Here is an 11962-nt window from a genome sequence, read left to right as displayed (position 1 = left end):
CTCCTAGTCTATAGCTTGTCTTTAATTCTCTTGATAGTGTCTTACATTAAACAAAAGTTTTTAATTTTAATGAATTCCAATTTATGGAGTTTTTCTTTTATGGAATGTGTTTTTATGTCATGTCTAAGAGATCTTTGCCTAACCATAAACCATGATGACTTTCTCTTATGTTTTCTTCTAAAAGTTTTATAGTATTACATTTCATATTTATATATAATCCATTTTTAGTTATTTTTTGTATATGGAGAGAACTTTAGGTTGAGGTTTATATTTTTGCATATGGTTGTCCAATTGTTCCAACACCATTTGTTGGCAAGACTCTCCATTCTTCATTAAATTGCCTTTGCACCTTTGTAAGAAATTATTTGACCATATTTGTATAGGTCTATTTCTTGACTCTCTTTTTATTTTTCCATTGATCCATGTGTCTACCATTTTTTCCAATACCACAATATCTTGACTACTATAGCATTATGTTACATCCTAAAATTAGATAGTGTCCTTTCTCTCACTTCAGTCTTCTTTTCCAACAATGTTTTTGCTATTCTGTTTCTTGTGCCTTTTCAAATAAATGTTTAGAATCAGCTTTATAGATGAATTTTCTTTGAACTTCTAATCTCTTTTTTACACATCTAAATTTCTAGGTTCTATATTAAATAAATTGACTACAGAAACAAATGGTCAAAAAATACATCATACAATTTAACAAAGAGATAGGAAAGTTGAATTCTTACCAATGAGATGAATATTAAATCATATTAATAAACCTAATAATATATTAAAGTGATTTTTATTTATTTTTATTTTATTTTTTAATGTTTTTATTGATTTTGAGAGAGAGAGAGAGAGAGAGAGAGAGAGAGACAGACAGAGAGAGAGAGAAACACTGATGAGATCCAATCAGCTGCTTCCTACACTCGTACACGACCTCTACTGAGGATCAAGCCTGCAACTGGGGTACATGCCCCTGATGGGAATCAAATCCAAGACCTTTCCATCCAAAGGCCAACACTCTGTCCACTGAGCCAAACCAGCTAGGGCTTAAAGTGATTTTTAAAGACTGCACTTAAGTATTAGGATTTATTCCCTGATAATACACTTCAGAGTTGTTTTATGAAATATGAAAGAGTTGTTTAAAAAAGGGGAAATATGACACATATACATTAGAAAAACAGAAAAAACATGAACATTATAAAAATGTTTAAAAGTTCTGTCATCTCATAGGGCGCTTATGTGTATGAAAAGAGGAGAAGGAATAAGAAAGGGAGATCTTCCAGTAAACTGGCTGAAGGAAAAGTACTAGTCATTGAATCTGCCAAAGCAAGCAGGCATCTGATGTCCTAGAACAGCTTTGGGAACATTGTTCCCATTACTACATTGGAGCCCTTAAAAAAACTTGCAGAGGTGATATGATGCCTCTCTTCATCGCCCCCTGGAGACCTCAAATGGAAGAACAAGTGCCTTCTTTCTGGAAGATATTAAGGGGTGAAAAAAGGGTATTTAAGACAATAAAAAACAGAAATAAAAATGGCCAAATTTGTATTTTTTGGTTTGTTTCACCTTTTTTATATGATTCTTCTTGTTCCATGTAATGGTTTACTAGATAGACTAGCACAGATCGAGAAGTATGTTAAAGAAATAACAAATGATTCTTCTCTGGAGAACCTAAAGTAACAAAAGGAAAGTAAGCTCTTAGGTACTTTAAATTTTCAAGTATAGTAAAGCCCATTTTATACTCTGTTTTAATATATCACGTCCTCACACAAATTTTCTGAAAGTCAGTATAGATATAATATTTTAATTAAGAATATTTTCCAGCCCTAGCTGGTTTGGCTCAGTGGATAGAGTGTCAGCCTGCGGATTGAAGGGTCCCAGGTTCGATTCTGGTCAAGGGCACATGCCTAAGTTGTGGGCTTGATCCCCAGTGGGGGACATGCAGGAGGCAGCCAATCGATGATTCTCTCTCATTATTGATGTTTCTATCTCTCTTTCCCTCTCCCTTCCTCTCTGAAATCAATAAAGATATATGTTTTTAAAAAAGAATATTTTCCATATCATGCAGGAAGCACACAGTATTTTCCCCTCCAAATAGTACCACTGTACATGTATAAAAATAGTTAGACAACAGTAACTTCATCCTTGTTTTTCTAACCCCTTCTTCTTATTTTTCAGTGATTCATTGAAAAGGGAGAACATATAGCCAACTAGGTTACATTTCTAGGTGTCTGAGTTTCTATCAACAGTGCAATTTTTTGATGAAACACATAGTAAATATCAACAAGGCAAACTCTGAATTGTTACCTGGCACGCTTCCACCAAAAAGGATTTCTGCCTCCTTTTCAAGACTGATTCATCCCTGTTTCACAAACAATCTAACATTGAAATATTTGAGGCACCCACTCCTGTGAGGCCACTGGAAAGCTAAAGAATGAGACCACGCCATATAAAAGAAAATTGTGTCACCTTCTCAGCAAATAAAAGTTCAGTCTCAATTTCATGCTGAAGTATGAAATATAGTCTCTGAAGAGACAGCCAGTTTGGTTTGTTATAGTAGAATTTGTAACTGGGGAGGTGGAAAAGTTTTTCCAATCTGTGAAAGACAGTGTGAAACATTCACTGTGAAGTAGCTATAAAAATAAGAGGGGGAGGCTTAATTTGAGGTTTTATACTTTTTTTATATATAAGAATTGCTCCATTATTCTTATTACAAAGGTTGAGTCAAGTTTGTGATGCAGTAAATGAAAAGTTAACAGTTCAGCTCATCACTTCAAGCGAATCTGTATAGATTCACACTGCGTTCGCTCGTTTCTCTCCCTGTTCTTCCTTCCCCTGCACTTCCTCATTTTGATTAGCTCGTTCCCTTAACTGGTGAAGCAAGCATTTGTCCTTCAAGTCCAATAAGTTCTAACTGTCACTAATCACGAGTTTCTTTTGTAAGTGTTTAAAAAGTCTAATCAGAGAAGAAGACGCTTAATGAGAAGATACAGTAAAGAATTAAGTAAAGGTCAAGAACTTGGATTGCTAAGTTTTGAGGTCTTCAGTAATATAAAACCAACAAACTGTATGTCTCATAATTTAATTTTAAAATGTATTTTTACATTTGCAAAATCAGTGATGTCCCCTATTGTGTTTATTGAATAGTGTAAATGGATTAATTGTATAAATTGAATTCTGTCCCCTTTTGTGTAAACTGCACACCAACTTTAATGACAGTAAAAGATATATTCGTTTTGGAAAGAAATAAAATATCAGAAATTCCAAAACCTGAAATGCCAAACACAAATTAACATATACAATGTTTTCTGTATTTTCACACACAGATTATTATTAAATAATTGAAATTCTGTTAGTGCCTAAATCTTTGTGGCTGGCACAGAGCTAATGGAATCAAGGACTATTGGATTTAGGAGAACCTCTGCTTTATCTGGAACCTCTGTCTGATTTATGAATCCCCTCTACAACATCCACGATAAATAATTGAAGAGATACAACAAGCATTGGGATAGTTAAATATCTCTTAATATTTCCAGTGAAGGCATATTTCTACCATCTTAACAAGACAACCCATGTCAGCTGCTTTTTTCTTTTTCAACATCATTTCAAACATCATTTATTGAACTCTATTACATATCAGGTAATTTAAAGTTATATTGATACAAAAAGAAAATAAAACTATTTTTGTAGAATGTTGGTTATAGGGAGAAAGGAGTAAAAAGGAGAAGAACATAAAGCAATGTTTTATTGCAAGAATCAAAATGTCACTAATGTGTTGGGTAGGGTATTGTGGACAATAGATGAGTTATAGTTAAGCTAGTAAGGGAGAAGTGTTAGAAAAATCTCTGGAGGACGTGGTATGTGATTTAAGTCTTTAAAGACAAGTGTTGATTACCAGGGGAAGAAAGAATGGCATGAGTATATTTATTTTAGGCAGAGGGAGTTTTTTGAGCAAAGGATATAATCATAGCTTAGAAGGATGTGTTCAGCATTTTTTAAGTAATTGTTGCTAAAGTGTAAGGCACATGGGATAACATGAAGCTGGAGAAGCAGGTGGGGTTAAGGCCATATAGATCATCATATACATGTTTTTTAAAAATTAAAGCTCTAGTTAAATAGGAAACTTGGAAGAATTTTTGAGAGATGAATGCATCAGCTCTATGCTTTAGGTTAATTAGTCAGTCTGTTAATACTGTGTGGAGGATGGATTTGAGGGGCCTGGGATATAAAATCAATAGTATATTTGAACATTCTAGGTCAAATAGGGTGAAAGGTGGACCCAGAAATAAAAATGGTTGTCCAGCTTTAGTACATAAGTACTAGATAAAATTGTCCAGTAGAACTTGTAATTTTGGTATGGGGGTAAAGCTGAGGGCTATTGAAAAAAGAAAAAAAGGCCCAAGATTTTTGGCTAAGTGTCTGGATTATTGGTGGAACTATAAATTGATATATGGGTTTTAGGAGGGAAAATTGTTTTGGTAGAAATATGAGTTCCATTTTAGACATCTGAACTTTAAAAGAACCCCTGAGATACTGAAGTGGAGAAATTAGGTATTTTCACGTTTAATATTCTTAGGAAAGATTATAGTTAATGCTGTAATTTCTATCATTGTAAGAATAAATAGTTAAGAGTTAAAGTTGCTAAAGGGATAGAGATAGTCAAGGAGAAATTTAGAATAAGAAAATTCATTTAGTGGGGAGAAAAGAGTTGAATGCACCAGCATTTACAAGATAAAAGAGACAGAGAAGACTAATATTATTTAGGAGAGAGTTAAACGAGTTTGGTGTTCTAAAAATAAGGGGAGTAAAAAGTTTTAAGCCAATAAGAAGTGAGCTATAATAATAAAAACAACAGATGAGTCAATTAGCAAAAACTAAGACTGAAAATGTTGCATTAAGGAGTTAATAATGTCTGGATTAGGAGTAGTTTTATTGGAGGCACAGGTGAGATTACAGTGCACTGAAGAGGACAAGGCATGAGGAAGGAGGCTGTAAAGACACAATACATTGTCAGATATTTAGCATAGGAAAGATATATGCTGTGTTATCACTGATGCAAGGGACATGTACTCCATTTGTAAATTGCTTTATTTTCCTGCTACATATTATTCAAAATTTTATAATTAGAGTTCCATTATTTGGTGCAAGTATCTACACTAATAAAAGAGAAACATGCTAATTGACTGTACCTTCACAACACCCACCAGCCAATCAGGAGTGAGTATGCAAATGAACCCAACAAAGATGGCTGGTTAATTTGCATGCTCAGGTGCCCCGCCCTAGTGGCTGGGGATGGGGTGGGACGTTTGCGTCGTCACCATGGCAACAACGCAGGCCTTCTGTACAACCCAGTCGCTCTGGGCCTCTGGGCAGCGTGGGCAGGTTGAAAGGTGGCTCTGGGCCAGAGTGGAAAGGTGGGTCCGGGCTGGAGAGAAAAGGTGGCTCTGGCCAGAGCGAAGGTGGTGCCGACAGCCAGGGGAAGGAAGGCCCGTTATTGCATGAATCTTCGTGTATCGGGCATCTAGTTTTTTCATAAAATTAAACCATCTTCCACTGAGTGGGAAATTCAATGAATTGTATAAGTTATAAATTTCATAATATGTACTTTATTTTACCTCTCTGTAAAAGTTAATTTTGATATTTATAATAGAAAGGACTGAAAAGGATTTTATGAATCTTGACTTTATGATTTTGATCACTTTTAAAATAAATTATCTTTATTGTTGAAAGTATTACAGATGTCCCCCTTTTTTCTTCCATTGACCCTCTTTCACCTGCTCCCAACCCCTCTCTAGGCTTTCACCACACTATTGTCTATGTCAATAGGTTATGCATATATTCATATTAATTCTTTGGTTAATCTCTTCCCATCCCCTTCACCCCTTCACTCTGAAATACTTCAGTCTATTGCATGCTTAAATGTCTCTGGGTCTACTTTGTTCTTCAGTTTATTTTGTTCATTAGCTCCCACATGAGTAAGATCATGTGATACTTGTCTTTCTCTGACTGGCTTATTTCGCTTAGCATAATACTCTCCGAGTCCCTCCATGCTGCCTCAAAGGGTAAGAGATCTTTCCTTTTTACAGCTGCATAGTATTCTATTGTGTAAATGTACCACAGTTTTATATCCATTCTTCTACTGATGGGCACTTGGGTTTTTTCCAGATCTTAGCTATTGTAAATTGTACTGCTATGAACATAGGGGTGCATATATCCTTTCTGATTGGTATTTCTTAGGATATATTCCTAGAAGTGTGATCACTGGGACAAATGGCAGTTCCATTTTTAATTTTTGAGGAAACTTCACACTGTTTTCCATAACGGTTGTACCAGTATATAGCCCCACCAACAGTGTACTAGGGTTCCTTTTTCTTCACATCTTGGCCATCACTTATTATTTGTTGATTTATTGATGGTAGTCATTCTGGCATGTTTGAGGTGGTACCTCATTGTCCTTTTAATTTGCATCTCTTCGATGATTAGTGACATTGAGCATTTTTTTCAAATGCCTCTTGGCCACTTATATGTCTTCTTTGGAGAAGTATCTATTCAGGTCTTCTGCCCATTTTTTAATTGGGTTGTTTGTATTCCTTTTGTTGAATTGTATGATACTTTATATATTGGGAAATTAATCCCTTATCAGATCTATCATTGGCAAATACATTCTCACATATCAGACAAGAAGATAAAATAAAAGGCATTCAAATTGGAAAGGAGGAAGTAAAACTCTCATTATTTGCAGATGACATGATATTGTACATAGAAAACCATAAGGACTCCACCAAGAAACTATTAGATTTAATAAATTAATTTGGTAATGTAGTAGGATGCAAAATTAACACACAGAAATCAATGGCATTTTTATACAACAATAATGAACTTTCAGAAAGAGAAACTAAAAAAATTTACCATTTACCATTTCAACAAAAAAATTAAGATACTTAGGAATAATCTTAACCAAGTAGGTAAAAGACCTGTACTTATAAAACTATAGGATAGGGAAAAAAGAGATAGAAAAAGATATAAACAAGTAGAATGATATACCTTGTTCATGAATTGAAAGAATTAACATCATTAAAATGTCCATAACCCAAAGCAACCTATAGATTCAATGAAATTCCTATTAAAGTACCAATGGCATATTTTACAGATCTAGAACAATCACTTCAAAAATTTACATGGAACCAAAAAAAGACCCTGAATAGACACAGCCATCTTGATTAAGAAGAACAAAGTTGGCAGGATCACAATGTCAGATATAAAGTTATACTGCAAAACCACTGTAATCAAAACAGCCTGGTTCTGGCGTAAGAACAGGCATATGCATCAATGGAATAGAACAGATAACCCAGAAATCGATTCAAGCCAATATGCTCAATTGATCTTTGATAAAAGAGGCAAGAGCATACAGTAAAGATAGTCTCTTCAATAAATGGTATTGGGATAATTGGACAGGTACATGTAAAAGAAAGAAACTAGACCACCAACTCACACCATAGACAAGAATAAACTCAAAATGGATAAAATACTTAAATGTAAGTCGTAAAACCATAACAATTCTGGAGGAAAACCTAGACAGCAACATATCAGATATATCATGTAGCAGAATTTTCACAGACACATCACCAAGGGAAAGAGAAACAAAGGAAAAAAATAAATAAATGGTACTACATCAAACGAAAAAGCTTCTGCACAGAAAAGGAAACTAGCATCACAATGAAAAGTGAACCCAGTGGTTTTGAGCCACTTCGAATCATCTTTTCTTAAAGTCTCAGGCTATGAGATCAAACCTGTATTTGCTGGGTTTTTATAAATTATATATTTAAAATCCAAGAACTTGGGTATTGAAAAATATATGTAGGATATTGAGATAGAAATTACCCTACCAAATATTAAATGTATTATAAAACTGCAATGGAAGCACTATGGATATGGTCCATGAATTGATAGAAAAAACAATTGGCTAGAAAGATAAAGAACTACCCAATGCATTAATACATATCAATGAATAAGAATTTAGTTCAAAATATAAAAATAAAATATGCCAAAGTCAATTTTCCTCTGTTAGAATTTCAGATCCACTATTAACCTGCTGTGTGATGTGAATTGATAGCAAGATTCAAACTGTCACTTAGTTTTTATCATCAGTTTAATAATAATAATTCTTCACAGGAACCATGTAAAGATTAAAAAAGGTAATACAAAAAAAAAAAAGTAATACAGCCCTAGCTGGTTTGGCTCAGTGGATAGAACTTTGGTCTGTGGACTGAAGGGATCCAGGTTTGATTCCTTCAAGGGCACATGCCTGGGTTGCGGGCTCGGTCCCCAGTGCGGGGGTGGGTGCAGGAGGCAGCCGATCAATGATTCTCTCTCGTCATTGATGTTTCTCTCTCTCTCTCTCTCTCTCTTTCTCTCTCTCTCTCTCTCTCTCTCTCTCTCTCTCTCTCTCTCTCTCCCTCCCTTCCTCTCTGAAATCAATAAAAAAATATATATATTAAAAAAAAAAGGTAATACACATAAAGCAGAGATCCATGGATAGATTTTTAAGGGCCTGGTATTTGATGAAAAATATAAGTTCTTTTTGATCAACCTATATATAAAACACTATTCCCTCAGATCATGAATGTAGATAGTAAACCACAATAGCTTTAGCAGGAGCTGTGGCATTACCATTAGAAATCTTAGGTATTTTTATACCACATTACATTTTTTGCAAATATATCAAAACCTGTTTTTTATTCATCATTAGCCAAAAGCATGTTGTTGTTGTTGTTGTTGTTGTTGTTGTTGTGTGTGTGTGTGTGTGTGTGTGTGTGTGTGTGTGTGTGTGTGTGTGTTTTAATTAGAACCACTATCAGGTCACATGTTATTGAATGCATGGGTCAAGTATCAGGCAACTCTGTATCTAGTAGTAATTTATCCCCCAAGTGATGAAGTCAGATGGTCTCATATCAGTGACTCAGTCATCTGCATTGTTTTGCTGTTCTCAATTATTTGTTGATCAACATGGAAAGGAGGTGAGTCATGTTTATTGTTTGTCCATGTTTTAAAAAATGAGCAATTCAAATGAGAATGTTTAACTTTTGGAAGGTGGTGTTTATTTTTAGATTGGTGGTGCTACCAAGCTAATTCCAACAGGATCCCCCAATATGGGGTGTGGTAATAGGAGGAGTGTTATTTAGGTAAACAGTTTGCAAACTAGGGAAATGCAGTCTCAGGTGGTAACCAAAAGTATGCTTCCCTGAGACAAAGGGGAAGCAAGCCACTCAAGTAGAGAAAGTGCCCACCCTGGTTCCTGATTGGTTCATTTTTATGAAAATGAGGGATCCAATTTTCAAGTCTGATTGGTCCAAATTGCACTGTCCTAATTGGTTGGAATTGGCTGTTCTGATTGACTGCTATGGAGCCACTCTGACTGGTTGGTAAAAAATGCAAATAAGGATATATAGCTGAGGAGTTCTGATTAGATATTGCATGTCTCAACCCATTGGTCGGAGTTCCAGGCACTCCTTCATAAGCGTGGGCTATGTGGGCAGGAACACAGTGCAGAAGGCCCACAGCTCATTCTGTGGCTTCTCCTGCATATGCAAGGGATGTGATTATGAATTCTGCTCAGTTAACCATGAGGAGTTCTTTGCAGATATATTCCTTCTTGTGCCAACAGCATTCATATAAGCCATGGTATTAACTTGTGCCCTTACTACTCTGATTTGCGATTCCTCTTTTTTCTTCTCAACTTGGTTATCATCCATTTATTGTTGTCATTTTACTTTCCTTAGTATTGCCAATTGTCTGGAGAGGAAGGGTTTGCAATATTAGCTTAGTCTACCAGATTATTATATTCAGAAGAGCTTTCCTCCTTTCATAATACATACAGATTCTTTACTGAATTTGGGGTTTTGTGGATTTTTATCCAGGACATTTTTTAAACATACAGGTTTCTGAGTCCCCTGCCTTCTTTTAGCTTAGTTTCTTTTGAAGTGTATTTTCCTTTCCATTGTCCTCTTATGGTCATGAAGTTGTGTGCTATTTACCCCAGTGCTCAGGAAAAGCTAAATTCACAGAGGGTATCAACTTGGAATTAGGATGTATTGTGTTATTTCTGTAAATCTTCCCCTTTGGAAACTGAACCTGATAGAACTGTTATACCTAAATTTATAACTTTAATGGTATTTTAAAGAAAATATTCTTAGCCTAGAAGGCTATTAATGTATTGGATTCTCTACATCACAAACCTACACTCCAGAATATTCATGTGCTTGGGGAACCTACTAGGTACCCACTCATTGCTACCAATGTTTCCTGACAGTTCCTGACAAAGCAAGATTTCAGTTTTCTTAGCTGGCTTGAATTTTATGCTTTGTTATTCAGATGGTTATTGTGAGAATGTTCTGAGTCATCCCTAACCCATGGATGATGAGAAGATACTTTTTCGTGTGTGTGTGTGTGTGTGTGTGTGTGTGTGTGTGTGTGTGTTTAAGCATTTTCTCCCTGAAACATTATACTTTCTTGTTTCGGCTCTTTTCTGCTGTTTTCATCTAAATTTTCTAATCTGTGAGTTATGTCCTAAGAATTATCATAAATATGTAAATAGGTTTATAGGCTATCTCAGCATTCTTAGTTGTCAGGAATAAAATACCACTGATAGATTTATCACTGTACACAAGCAAAAGCATCTTTAGGACCAAGGAAGGATTTTACCATATGGCAGCCTGCTAGGTTGTGGATCACAAAAGGTCTGCCAAAGTACTTATCCTAATTCATTTACCATGAGAAGCTGACTGATGTTTTATTCCCTTTTCAATAAGAGACCTACTCATTTCTGTGTCTTTCCCTAGGCCTGGACCTCCTAACTTAGGATATAAAGTTCTTAACAAGTACCATCACATATACTTCCTCAATTCCAAAAAGAAAAGAAAATTGGTATCTTGAACTAATTAAAGGAATATCATGGGTAAAACTGCAAGAAATGTTTAAGATGGATGAAGATTGCACATATTTTAATGGACACAAAAGACAAAAGGTAAAGAGCAAAAAGGTCACTGAACAAATATTTTAATAATGCTTTATTTGAAATTCCATCAGTTACACATTATTACCTTTACCATGCTGCAGAAACTCGGGAGGGATAACATGAGCAGTATTATTTATAATACAACAAACCTCAGCACCTCCAGGGCACACATCAGCCACCAAGCACTTTGCCATGCATTGCCTGATTTTCTGACTTTAAAACGTTGTTTTCTTCAACAGAAGGAAACTGTGTACAGTCAAACTAAAATGAATATAACATAGAGGGTTACTTATTGTCAGTTTAATATAATGAACTTCTTAATAGGAGTATTAACATTTACTCAATGACTTCTACGTATGCACAAGGAGTATTTTCAGTGATTTACATGTTTTTACTCATTTCATCCTCACAACCCAACTCTGAGGTACATACCATTAATTTTTATATTTTATAGAAGAAAAAACCAGTGGTTCTCAACCTTTCTAATGCCATGACCCTTTAATACAGTTCCTCATGTTGTGGTGACCCCCAACCATAAAATTATTTTCGTTGCTACTTCATAACTGTAATTTTGCTACTGTTATGTATCATAATGTAAATATCTGTGTTTTCCGATGGTGTTAGGCTCTACAGCAGCGGTTCTCAACCTGTGGTCATGACCCATAGGTTGAGAACCACTAGCAGGGTTGCCTAAGACCATTGGAAAACACAGATATTTACATTACGATACATAACAGTAGCAAAATTACAGTTATGAAGTAACAACGAAAATAATTTTATGGTTGGGGGTCACCACAACATGAGGAACTGTATTAAAGGGTCGTGGCATTAGAAAGGTTGAGAACCACTGCAAGTATACAAAATTGAGATTATTAGACGAATATCATCCATGTAGTAATTATGCGTTGGGTATTTAAATGTAGATACCACCGCTATACTGCCTCTTTAGCTCAC

Source organism: Cnephaeus nilssonii (genome assembly GCF_951640355.1).
Source record: "Cnephaeus nilssonii genome assembly, chromosome: 4".
NCBI classification, from domain to species: Eukaryota; Metazoa; Chordata; class Mammalia; order Chiroptera; family Vespertilionidae; genus Cnephaeus; species Cnephaeus nilssonii.
This window is presented reverse-complemented; position numbering follows the sequence as displayed.